This window comes from Microcaecilia unicolor, chromosome 3 (assembly GCF_901765095.1).
Source record: "Microcaecilia unicolor chromosome 3, aMicUni1.1, whole genome shotgun sequence".
Lineage (NCBI taxonomy): Eukaryota > Metazoa > Chordata > Amphibia > Gymnophiona > Siphonopidae > Microcaecilia > Microcaecilia unicolor.
This window is the reverse complement of record NC_044033.1, coordinates 86917519-86931107: the sequence shown is the minus strand read 5'-3', so window position 1 is coordinate 86931107 and position 13589 is coordinate 86917519. Positions and strand designations below refer to the sequence as shown.

Genomic DNA, 13589 nt, shown 5'->3' with positions numbered 1-13589 from the left:
AGATATACATTATTCTGTATTCTATATATTAGCCCTTCTCACATGGAAATCCATTCCAAAATACCTCTGCTCAAAAGTAAATAAGCACTGCCACGCTGGGAAAAGACCAAAGGTCCATCAAGCCCAGCACTCTGTCTCCGACAACGGCCAATAGTAGATTCAAAGCTGGCCATTATTTTACTTCAGCTTTTGGGTTTGCTTGCTGAACCTCATCTTGCTTTTTCTTATTTGGGTTTCTTCTCTTCTGCTTTTTCCCTCTCCTGATTTAGCTGAATGTTACTATGGGGCTCATTTTCAAAGCACTTAGACTTACAAATTTCCAGAGGTTGCTATGTAACTTTATAAGCAAGTGCTTTGGAAATATGCCTCTTTGTAAACCACTCTGATGTTGTAATGAAGGGCAGAACAGTAAGTCTTAAACACAGAACTTTTTTTTTTTTACCATCACGTCCCTGTAATTTAGGATCTTCTATACTTACCTTCTACTGATACTTAAATTGGTATGTGTGATTGTGGTGGCATAACTATATATGGGCTAATGTATTTTGGGAACTATGTGTACAGTCAAGCATGTTCATACAAGCAGAGTATGATCAGGTATGTTTATAGGTGTACACTTCAATATTGTTTGGTGTACATGCAGTTTGGTAGTATGATGTAGATGGAGTGGTGTGCAGTATTCATGTAGGTCAGCAATGCATGCACAGGTGGGCCATAGGGGTATGCACAAGCCAGGAAATGTGCACATAGGTCTGGACAGCAAACCACTATTCTAGGCAAAGAACCCAAGTCAGGTTTTCAGGATATCCCACAATGAATATGCATGAAAGAAATGTTACATATAATACAGTGTATGCAAATCAAGTTCACACATATTCACTGTGGGATATTCTGAAAACCTGACTGGCAAGGGGTATTCCAGGACGGGACTCTGGGAATCACTGCACTAGATATGTCCCTGTACATGGAGGGCTCACAATCTAATTTTGTACTCGAGGCAATGGAGGGTTAAGTGACTTGGCCAAGATCACAAGGAGCAGCAGTGGAATTTGAATCAGGCACCCCTGGAAGTTCATGACCTTCAAGCCCTGATGTTGGAGGCAGACTTAGACGTTGTTGCAATCACCAAGACGTGGCTTAATGGTTACCATGAATGGGATGCAAACATACCAGGCTATAATCTATTTAGGAAGGATAGAGATGGTCATAAAGGTGGAGGAGTAGCTCTATATGTGAGAAAAGATATCATGGCGAACGAAATGACAGGGACCTGGGGAAAGGAAGAAGCGATATGGATCACCTTAAAAAGAGATGATAGAACCTCTGTCCACGTGGGTGTTGTCTACAGACCTCCGACACAATTGGAGGAATTAGATAAAGACCTGATCACAGATATTCAAAAGTTGGGAAACAAGAGAGAGGTGCTGTTGCTGGGAGATTTCAATCTGCCGGATGTAGATTGGAAGGTTCTGTCTGCGGAATCGGAAAGAAGTAGAGAGATTGTGGATGCTTTCCAAAGTGTTTTGCTCAGACAAATGGTGACGGAACCCACGAGGGAGGGAGCGACGCTGGATCTGGTGCTCACAAATGGGGATAGCGTGTCAAATATCCGAGTGGGTGCCCATCTGGGCAGCAGTGACCATCAAACAGTTTGGTTTGATATAACAGCTAAAGTGGAGAGAGGCCACTCAAAGTCCTGGATTTCAAGCGTGCTGACTTTAGTAAAATGGGGGAATACCTGAGGAAGGAGCTGATGGGCTGGAAGTACAAGAAGTGGAAGGCCAGTGGTCCATGCTGAAAGAAGCTATAAATAGGGCCACGAACCTTTATGTAAGGAAAGTAAACAAAAGCAAGAGAAAAAGGAAACCAATATGGTTCTCCAAGCAAGTGGCTGAGAAAATAAAGGCTAAAGAGTTGGCATTCCAGAAATACATAAAAACTCAAAAAAAGAAACACGGGGAGGAATACCAGATGAAAATGAAAGAAGCCAAGAGAGAGAGATACGTCTGGCGAAAGCGCATGCGAAAGAACAAATGGCTAGAAATGTAAGAAGGGGTGATAAAAATTTCTTCAGGTATATTAGTGATAGGAGAATGAATGACTAAAAAGGGAATTGTGAGACTAAAAGATACTGCGAACCGCTATGTGGATAATGATGAAGAAAAAGCAAATTTGCTAAATAGATACTTTTGTTCTGTTTTCACAGAAGAAAATCCTGGAGAAGGACCGCGATGGACTGGAAAAAGTACAAATGAGATTGAAGTGGATAGAGCACCGTTCATGGAAGAGAGTGTGTATGAACAATTTGAAAAGCTAAAGGTGGACAAAGCTATGGCACCGGACGGGATCCACCCCAGGATATTGAGGAAGCTTCTAGCAGGTCCCGCTTAAAGATTTGTTTAATATATCCTTGCAGACGGGAGAGGTTCCGAGGGATTGGAGAACGGCGGAGGTGGTACCTCTTCACAAAAGTGGTGATAGGGAAGAAGTTGGAAACTACAGGCCAGTAAGCCTCACTTCGGTTATTGGAAAAGTAATGGAAGCGATGCTGAAGGAAAGGATAGTGAATTTCCTGGAAGCCAATAAGTTGCAAGATCCGAGACAACGTGGTTTTACCAAAGGGAAATCGTGCCAAACGAATCTCATTGAATTCTTTGATTGGGTGACAGGAGACCTGAATCAGGGATGAGCTATAGACGTAATCTACTTAGATTTCAGCAAAGCTTCTGACACGGTTCCCCACAGGAGGCTCTTAAATAAACTGGACGGGCTGAAGATAGGACCCGAAGTGGTGAACTGGATTAGGAACTGGTTGACGGACAGACGCCAGAGGGTGGTGATGAATGGAATTCGCTCGGAGGAGGGAAAGGTGAGTAGTGGAGTGCCTCAGGGATCGGTGCTGGGGCCGATTCTGTTCAATATATTTGTGAGTGACATTGCCAAAGGGTTAGAAGGTAAAGTTTGCCTTTTTGCGGATGATACAAAGATCTGTAACAGAGTGGACACCCCGTAGGGAGTGGAAAACATGAAAAAGGATCTGAGGAAGCTAGAAGAATGGTCTAAGGTTTGGCAATTAAAATTCAATGCGAAGAAATGCAAAGTGATGCACTTAGGGAATAGAAATCCATGGGAGACATATGTGTTAGGCGGTGAGAGTCTGATAGGTACGGACGGGGAGAGGGATCTTGGGGTGATAGTATCTGAGGATTTGAAGGCGACGAAACAGTGTGACAAGACGGTGGCCGTAGCTAGAAGGTTGTTAGGCTCTATAGAGAGGTGTGACCAGCAGAAGAAAGGGGGTGTTGATGCCCCTGTATAAGTCGTTGGTGAGGTCCCACCTGGAGTATTGTGTTCAGTTTTGGAGGCCGTATCTTGCTAAGGATGTAAAAAGAATTGAAGCGGTGCAAAGAAAAGCTACGAGAATGGTATGGGATTTGCGTTACAAGACGTATGAGGAGAGACTTGCGGACCTAAACATGTATACTCTGGAGGAAAGGAGAAACAGGGGTGATATGATACAGACGTTCAGATATTTGAAAGGTATTAATCCGCAAACGAACCTTTTCCGGAGATGCAAAGGCGGTAGAACGAGAGGACATGAAATGAGATTGAAGGGGGGGGGGGGGCAGACTCAAGAAAAATGTCAGGAAGTATTTTTTCACGGAGAGAGTGGTGGATGCTTGGAATGGCCTCCCACGGGATGTGATGGAAATGAAAACGGTAACGGAATTCAAACATGCATGGGATAAACATAAAGGAATCCTGTTCATAAGGAATGGATCCTCAGGAGCTTAGCCGAGATTGGGTGGCAGAGCCGGTGGTGGGAGGCGGGGCTGGTGGTTCGGAGGCGAGGATAGTGCTGGGCAGACTTAAACGGTCTGTGCCAGAGCCGGTGGTGGGAGGCGGGACTGGTGGTTGGGAGGCGGTGATAGTGCTCGGCAGACTTATACGGTCTGTGCCAGAGCTGGTGGTGGGAGGCGGGGATAGTGCTGGCCAGACTTATACGGTCTGTGCCCTGAAGAGGACAGGTACAAATCAAAGTAGGGTATACACAAAAAGTAGCACATATGAGTTTTTCTTGTTGGACAGACTGGATGGACCGTGCAGGTCTTTTTCTGCCATCATCTACTATGTTACTATGTTCAAGCCTAGTGCTCTAACCACTAGGCTACTCCTCCACTCTATGTCAAACAGCCAACCATATTCTCTAGTATATCTCACAAGAGGAAGTTTTGTATCTCAGGTTCCCCCCCTCCCCCACTTTAAAATTTAATATATCAGTCATACCCAGTTTTCACAGCAAAACACTTTAACCCATCCCAATTTCCCATCCACAGTGATTATGTAACACCGAGTCCTAGCTTTTGGAGCAGTAGGAAACTTTCTACCACCTTATACACATTTGGGTATTTACAAAAAATGTAGGCCAGGTACTCGTACAGCTTTCTCCCAGGTTAGTAATTTTTATTTTTGCTAATAAACACTCATCTGAAACTGACACAAATTGCACAGAAGCAGACAAAGCTATAATAGTATTTTGATTGTTTTAACAATAAGCCCCCCCCCCCCCCCAAAAAAAAAAAAAATGCAAAAGAGCAACCAATAGAGAAAAGACATAATGTAGGAGGAAGTGTACAAAATACTAACTAGGCAACAAACAAATTCTTCTGGATCCTCAGTAGCTTTCCTCTCCAAATCACAACCTACCAAAGAGAAGAGCAGTTGCCTGATGCTTAGAGCAGTTGGCTAAAAACCAGGATTCACATCTCACTGCCACTCCTTGTAATCTTGGCCAAGTCACTTAACCCTCTATTGCCTCAGGGTCAAAATGTAAGGGGACAGTTATCAAGCTCTTTAACATTTGTTATCTGCCCTTTAACACATCTTAAAGGGTCACTAACGCAAGCTGTGTTGCTGAAATGCAAGATTAGTTAAGTCTCTGTGATTTACATACTAAACATATGCAAAATAGGCAAATGCTTGTAAAACAGCTTATTAATATGGAAATTTTATAACACTGCAAACCATGCTATTCCTGGAAAAATAACATCATAGGATTATTTTTCTGTTCCAGGAGCATCAGGCCTCAAAACGGTGGCCGATGCTCCCAGGAATTGCTTTAAGGTACTGGCCAGAGTTTCAGGAAGTTGGCCTCTGAGTTCTCCCTACCAAAGGCTCCCTCCTGTGATCCTCCCTAATTCAAGGTCCATTCCCCAAAGCTTATGATCGCTCACCTGGAAGCTACCCTTCAATTCATGTCTCTCCACCCAGATATATGGCCCCAATTTGAAGGCTCCATTCCTAGAAGGCCCCCCCCCCCCCACACACACTTTTCACCGAGGTCTAGTGGGGTCTGGACAGGAGAGATTTCTGGTCACAAGAATATGCTTGGCAAGCACCGATGCAGTATGTGTGAGCCTTTTTGTACTTAAGTTGAACGGACCACACACTGAGGCAGCAATTTGCAAAACATGCTGCATGTAGGTGAAGGCGTCCGTGTACTGCAAATACGTGATAAAAATGATATGAAAAAACTGCAAATGGAAATTGAAGGATTTTACAGCTTCTTTATGTATTGAATGTATAAGTCGAATAAGGCACATGGAAAGTTATACAATAAATAATGGAGATTTTCTAATGAAAAAACTACCAAGTTGGTACGAGTGTAATTGAAATTGTTTCTGAATTTAAAGAGTGGAAAAGAAGAATTAATGATAAACACAGCTGGGTTGACGATTTATTATATATTTTATAAAAGGCAGCATGTATATCTGTCTTTATAAAAGAGTCAACTTCAAACTTCTAAGAAAGAAAGATGGCCGCTGACCTGCTGGTCACGGAGCAGTTAGCTCCGGAGACCTAGTTCTAAGAGCAGCCCCCTGCATGACCGCGGAGGCCAGAATACAGACACTCGGCGGCTGCTGGACCAGACTGAGAAACAGTACAAGAGCCTCAACCGGGAAACGGACCGGGAGGTGCTGTGGAGGTCAAGACATTCCCGGACATCCAACCTGGGCCTTGCGATCCCTCTGAGACAATCGCAACCTGCTCTCCCTCACAGCCGCAGCAAGGCCAACCCGGACCCAGACTCCTGTTCTCCCATGTGATCGGCGCCGGATGGACAGTGGTGCCCAAATCCCCGAAGCAAGTGGAACGAACCGCTGCTCTCCCACCCCACTGCATCGCCGAAGGGACAGAAGCGGCCCAGGCCTCCGACATGCACCACGAGTACACCAACCGACCAACCACCCTCCCAAAGCGAAAGGTGAGAAGAGAACAGTGAGTGCCGCATGTGAGGCAGCGTGGCCCAGGAGGTGCTGTGGAGGTCGAGACATTCCCAGACATCCAACCTGGGCCTGCGATCCCTCTGAGACAATTGCAACTTACTCTCCCTCAGAGCCGCAGCAAGGCCAGCCTGGACCCCGACTCCCGTGCTCAGCGCCAGACAGTGGTGACCAAATCCCCGCAGCAAGTGGAACGAACCGCCGCCCGCCGCTCTCCCACCCCACTGCTCCACCGAAGGGACAGAAGCGGCCCAGGCCTCTGCCGTGCGCCATGAGTGCACCGACCGACCATCCAACCGCCCGGAGCGAAAGGTGAGAAGAGAGGTGAGCGCCGCATGCGAGGCAGCGTTGTCGGGGCAGGGAAGGAGAAGAAGCAACTCGCGGAGAGAGCGCACAGGACGCTCGAGACGCGAGAAGAGAAACGGAGAGGCTCTGCCTTCTCAGCGCCGCTCCACACCACAAGAGCCGACTGCCATTCCGGGCACAGACCACTCGAGGCTGGGGAGTCTGAGGACACGAGACCGATCCCAATGGTCATCCGGAGACACGGCGCAAGGACCTGGGTAGCAACGTGGCCAGAGCCGCGACACTATAAGGACCAAGGAAGCTGAGTTTTCAACGTGCATGCTGCATCTGCCACTTCCAGACCCCACATGGAATGAACGACACACGGAGCCCTATTAAAATTACATGCTCAATCCAGACGTTCGTTTTGAGGGTTTCACCGATCTTTTTCTACAAAACACAGAATTGAGAATGGTTTAAGAAGGGTAATCTAACCTTACCAAACTGACACCAAAATGAATACTATCAAAATACTCCTAGCAATCTACTCCCTCACACTGACCCACCTAACACTATCCATCCCACTCACAGAATACAATACCATACCCATCCTACAAAACCACCAAAGACTGATCAAACACTCCACACTTTAAACCGATACCGGAAGATTATCTAAACACGGCCAATACCAACAAACCGGCAGGAAAGATCACAACAAATACACACCATCCAATGAACGACAACTTACAAAAATCCACACGACACCAAACCTAACAGCCCAACACCAAAACATCCAAGTGGGCTGCATTAATGCTAGGTCCGTAGTTAACAAAACAACAATATCAGACTGGATTAACTCGGAAAACCTTGATCTTATCTTCATCAGCGAAACTTGGATCTACAATCAAAAGGATCCCATAATCCTCGAACTATGCCCTCCAGGCTACAAAATCACCCACTGGACCAGACTGGAAAAGAGAGGTGGAGGCATAGCACTAATCTACAGAACAATTCACTACTGAAACCACTGCAGAGTCCATAACACCCCAATTAGAAATTGCATCATTCAGAATCCAACACATATCTCTGATTGATCAACTGAACTGTGTCCTGTTCTACAGACCGCCCGGCAACTGGAACGAAAGCCAGCCTATCTTCATGGACTTCATCTCAAACACTTGTGTTAATAGCTCCAACATACTAATACTAGGCAACATAAACCTACACTTAGAATACCCTGACTCCGCCAATGCTCGTGAATGTAAAGACGTCCTACAGTCCTGGGATCTCAAATGGCCTCACATGCAAACTACCCACAACAAAGGACACACACTGGACCTCCTAGCATACAAACTGTCCACAAATCATAACCTATCAATAACAAACACCAATTGGTCAGAAACACCTTGGACCGATCACTACAAGCTGAACTTATCCCTAAATTGGCGAAAGAAGGGATTAACACGCACACCAGAACAAACAACTTACACTATGAGAGGGCAAATAGATACACAATTATTCTGGCAACAGATATATGACAACGGATGGACAACACGAACTGACTCCATACATTATCTCAATCACTGGGAGGATAGGTGCAGAAGCATACTAAACGAAATAGCACCTTTAAAGACGAGAACATCAAGGAGACAAAACTCAACACCATGGTACAATGACGAACTAAAAAAACTCAAAACACAATCCATAAAACTAGAACGAGCATGGAAAAAAATAAAAGATGAACACACACTCAATGCATGGAAACGAACACACAGAAAATACAAATACACAATTAGACAAACCAAAATATCCTACTATAAAACTAAACTAGGACCTGATAAAGATCTGAAGAAACTATTTCAACTCGTAAATAAGTTACTAGACACCACCCCTGTCAACACATCCAACACAGACATCCCACCTGCAGACAAACTGGCTACCTACTTTAAAGACAAAATAACAAAATTATGCAGCACCCTTCCTCATCACAACACCGACATCGAAAACTTCTTTGACGACCTAGATCTAATCCCATGTGGATACCGTATCTGGTCAACATTCAATTTACTCACCACTGAATCAGTCACACAAGCGACTCATAGGTTCGCCAACACCCACTGCAAACTGGACACATGTCCCAGTCATGTACTTAAATCCACCCCCAGCCGATTCATTGAAGACCTCACATCCCATCTAAACTTCATGCTACAACAAGGTTCCTTTCCCGAGAAATATAGTAACAAAAAACAAGTGATCTCACAAACTATCGCCCAGTTGCATTCTATCCATGACCAAACAGCTTACGGATTACCTGGACAAGTTCTCAATACTACACGACTCGCAATCAGGATTCCACTCCCACTATAGCGCTGAAACCGTGCTAGTCACTCTCCTGGCCAAATTCAAGCAGGAAATAGCCATAGGTAAAAGCATACTTCTCCTTCAATTTGACATGTCGAGTACATTCGACATGGTAAACCACAACATATTACCGAGACTCCTTGGCCACTTCGGGATTAATGAAAACGTACTTAACTGGATCAAGGGCTTTCTAACCACCAGAACATACCAAGTAAAATCAAACTCAAATATATCACCACCGTGGAAAGCAGCCTGCGGAGTACCTCAAGGATCACCATTATCCCCAATACTCTTCAACGTGATGATGATCGCACTGGCAAAGTCCTTGTCCAATCGAGGTTTCAACCCATTCATCTATACAGATGACGTTACAATCTACATTCCCTTCAAACATGACTTATCAGAAATAACCAATGAAATAAATGATGCCCTGAACATCATGAACTCTTGGGCAAACTCATTCCAACTGAAACTGAACACTGAAAAAACTCACTGCCTCATCCTCTCATCTTAACATAACAATTACAAACCCGCAACCATAAGCACCCCAGGACACACACTCCCTACTTCAGACGACCTAAAAATACTCGGCATCACAATCGACCGCAGCCTTACCCTCGAGAACCAGCCTGCTAAAGAAGATACCTGTGACCTTGTTCACATTCTTTTGCCTTTTGCAATGTGTAAGGCACTTGGTCATGTTGATCAGACTGGACAGCAGTACCTCCCATTACAGCTGATATATATTTTATGGTCAATAATTTTTATTGATGACTTGGGTCAATATACACTTCAAAAAGACATTTTACATTGAGAACTCTCTCTCCCGTCATCAAAGTTTAACATATACCCCATTTCCCCCAAACAAGACCCCTCCATCCCCATTCGGCTTACAATTAGAAAACACTAAACCATGTAACCAGAAGTAGTATAAAACCATATTGCTCTCCCACTCCATTCTAAGGGGCCTAACCCTCCCCTTTCCTCTCCCCCCCCCCCCCCCCCCCCCGCTTACTGATATATATTTTAAAAGATACTTCTCATGGGGTATTTCCATATAGTAGTGAGTAAAGCACACTGCTAAAGTGAAACGCCAGGTTGTGCTTAAGGCAGGCAAAGTCTGCCATGTTCAAAAAAGGTTCAGCTATGGCTTTTGGCAGCTGTACTATGTTAATCCTTTGGGGGGGGGGGGGGGGGGGGCAAAAACACTGCATGTCAGGGGAACCTTTGCCTGTGGGAATAAAAACTACCCTCCTGGCTTCCCAAATGGCATTTGCCCAGCTCAAAACTTATGCCCAGCCTAAACAACTCATTATGTTATGGTATCTGCCAGAAACTCGCTTTGATATCAGATTATTTTCCTTTGTACAATATATTTAATAGAAGTGCTTCAAAGTATATAGAGAGAGCCCAACAGTGTAATAAATACAACTAAAAGCTGAAAATTAATTTATGCATGAGTGAAACGAATGGTCTTCAAAAATGAGGTTTCTGATTTGAGGAAAAATCACTGAACTAGCAGCCGACAGTGAGCAGACATGCAGAGTCTCATGTACACAGAAACTGGGCTTAGTTCCTGGACTTAACTTCTATTCCAAGCCCTACATGTCACTACATGACATTTCTTATTATCAGACCATTTCTTCTTGTGGAAAATATATCCATGCACATAAAGCACAACAACTTTTTTTTTTTTTTTTTAAAGTATTTAACAGAGCTTCCTAGGTTCAGTGTAGCAATCTTCTCCCTCTGGTGATGAGCAAATGTATAGTTCTAGTCTCAAAGGGTAGTGCCTCAGTCTCTTAATATATTTGCCCCAGTTCAGTACAACTAGCAACATTCTTTGACAGAAACTAGTACATGCCAGGAATGTACTTAGGAAACCTCTCCCGGTTGCAGAGGACATTTTTTTCCTTATGTAAATATTTCCCCTGACACAAAAGTCTCTGCACTTCATGGACTTTAGTTTCCTGATACTTTTGAAGAGCAGAGGTTATTAGAGTTCACTTTATAAAGAATCTATTTTTGTTACTTAAGGATTCTTTGGTTCAAGGAGAATTTATTTTGTTGTTCTTTGGTGATAAAGTGAAGTTACTCACCTATAGTTGTGTACTCCAAAGATAGCAGGACATAAGTTCTTGCATATGGGTGACATCACCAACAGATCCCAGGTGCAGATGCTGCCCTGTGTTCCTTCAGCTTCTGGAAGCCTTTGACAGGCCCAACCTTGCGTGCGTGCATGTCTTCCCGTTCGCCCAACTCAAACAGGACCCTTAGTAGAATAAAAAAGCATAAAGAATGCGACTACTAGGGAAGATGAGAAGATATGTGTGAACTTATGTACTGCTTCTCCTCGGTTAAACAACTTTGCTTTCTCTGAGGACAAGCATGTCAGTTCTTACATGTGGGAATCCCTAGCTACCAGACTCACTGAAAACAACAAAGAACGGTCAACAGGGACTTGCAACGGCAAGGCCAATCAGAACCAAGAACACTAGTAACAAAAACGAGCCTGTTGTGAAGGTGCAACCTGGAACAGAAAAGAATGGGTCTAGAAATGTAGAGTTGGATTCTAGACTCCAAACAAATTCTGCAGCACTGTCTGACCAAACCGGCTATTGCACTGGGTATTCTACTCATGACAGTAGTGAGATGTGGGCAACCGAAGCTACCATGGGATCTGCACGAACCAAACACGCAACCAACTCACACTAAAGGACACACACTAGACATTATCACTTACAAATTCGATCCCGATTCAAACCTTATACTAACAGACACAAAGTGGACACCCACACAGAGGTCAGACCACTATAAAGCAAACATCTCCCTCCAATGGCGAATGAAAGACTTACTTAATAAACAAGAACGAAAAACTTACACCACGAGAGGAAAAATAGACCCGGTAACTTTCTGGCAACAGATCTACCACAACGGATGGAAAACTAAGGCAGATACAAACCAATTTCTCATAGAATGGGATGATAGATGCAGACTAATACTAGACAATATTGCCCCAATTCAAACCAGAACCTCATACAGAAAGAACTCAATACCGTGGTTCAACGAAGAACTGAAAAAACTTAAGAGGTTAGAATGTGCGTGGAATAAAAAGAAAGACGACCCCACACTTAACGCCTGGAAACAACTTCAAAGAAAATATAAGTATAGCATAAGACAAACTAAAAGATTATATTACAAAACCAAAATTGGACCAAACTACAAGGACACACATAAACTTTTCCAACTTGTGAATCAACTACTAGATACCACACCAGTCACAACCAACAGCTCAGATACAGCTCAGACAATCTCACGAAATACTTCAACAAGAAGATCGTAAAACTATGACTCAAAATACCTGTCAGCACCATCAATTACGCCGATCTCCTTGACTGTTTAGATCCAGACCCGGATATATACCCAGCAGACAGAACCTGGACGAATTTCGAGATACTATCGGAGGATCTCATCTCCCAAACGCTCAAAAGATTCGTCAAATCTCATTGCAAACTAGACATTTGCCCAAATAACCTTATGACAACTGCCCCTCAACAATTTATAACAGACCTAACGAATCATTTGAACTACATGTTACAAAATGGACTCTTCCCGAAGGAGAAAGGAAACATACTACTCACCCCCATACCCAAAGACGCAAAGAAAGTGCTAGTGAACTAACCAACTACAGACCAGTAGCATCCATTCCCTTAATAACCAAACGGAAGGAATGGTGACCAAACAACTCACAAATTATTTAAACAAATTCTCAATACTTCACGACTCACAGTCAGGATTTCGGTCTAACCACAGTACTGAAACAGTACTAGTTACCCTTATGACTAAATTCAAACAATTGATCGCAACTGGCAAGAACATACTACTCCTACAATTTGACATGTCCAGCGCCTTAGACATGGTTGATCATGGAACACTACTACATATCCTAGAGAACTTCGGAATTGGAGGCAATGTTCTCAATTGGTTCAAGGGATTCCTAACCACACGATCATACCAAGTAACATCCAATTCGACCACATCGGCCACATGGACACCTGAATGCGGAGTTCCACAAGGATCCCCCTCTCACCGATCTTATTCAACTTAAGGATGATACCCTTGGCCAAACTACTATCAAACCAAAACCTCAACCCATACATATACGCAGACGACTTAACGATCTACATTCCATTTAAGCAAGATTTAAAGGAAATCTCCAATGACATCAGCCAGAGTCTACATATCATGCATTCATGGGCAGACGCATTCCAGTTAAAACTCAATGCAGAAAAAATGCAATGCCTAATACTCACCTCTCAATATAACACGAACAAATTCACCACCATTAACACACCAACACTGTAACTCCCAATTTCGGACACCCTAAAAATTCTTGAAGTTACCATTGATCGTCACCTAACACTGGAGAATCACGGGAAAAACACAACCAAGAAGATGTTCCACTCAATGTGGAAATTAAAAAGAGTAAGACCTTTCTTCCCAAGGACCATCTTCCGTAACCTGGTACAATCAACGGTACTCAGCCATCTAGACTACTGTAATGCACTCTATGCTGGATGCAAAGAGCAAATAATCAAGAAACTTCAGACAGCCCAGAACACAGCAGCTAGACTCATATTCGGCAAAACTAAATATTTG

The 13589-nt window shown here is 43.8% G+C and overlaps 1 protein-coding gene across 3 annotated transcripts in view; it reads right to left on the bottom strand.

Moving 5' to 3' along the window:
- Window positions 1–13589, bottom strand: part of PELI1 (pellino E3 ubiquitin protein ligase 1) — a 170913-nt gene that overhangs the window by 78776 nt on the left and 78548 nt on the right. Inside the window, exon 1 of one of the 3 annotated variants that reach the window (XM_030196151.1) lies at window positions 11030–11049. The exons of the other annotated variants lie outside the window; for them this stretch is intronic. The gene's annotated coding sequence lies outside the window, so the exon portion shown is untranslated. Of the gene's footprint in view, window positions 1–11029; window positions 11050–13589 lie in introns of those variants that run through there. 3 annotated transcript variants of the gene reach the window in all.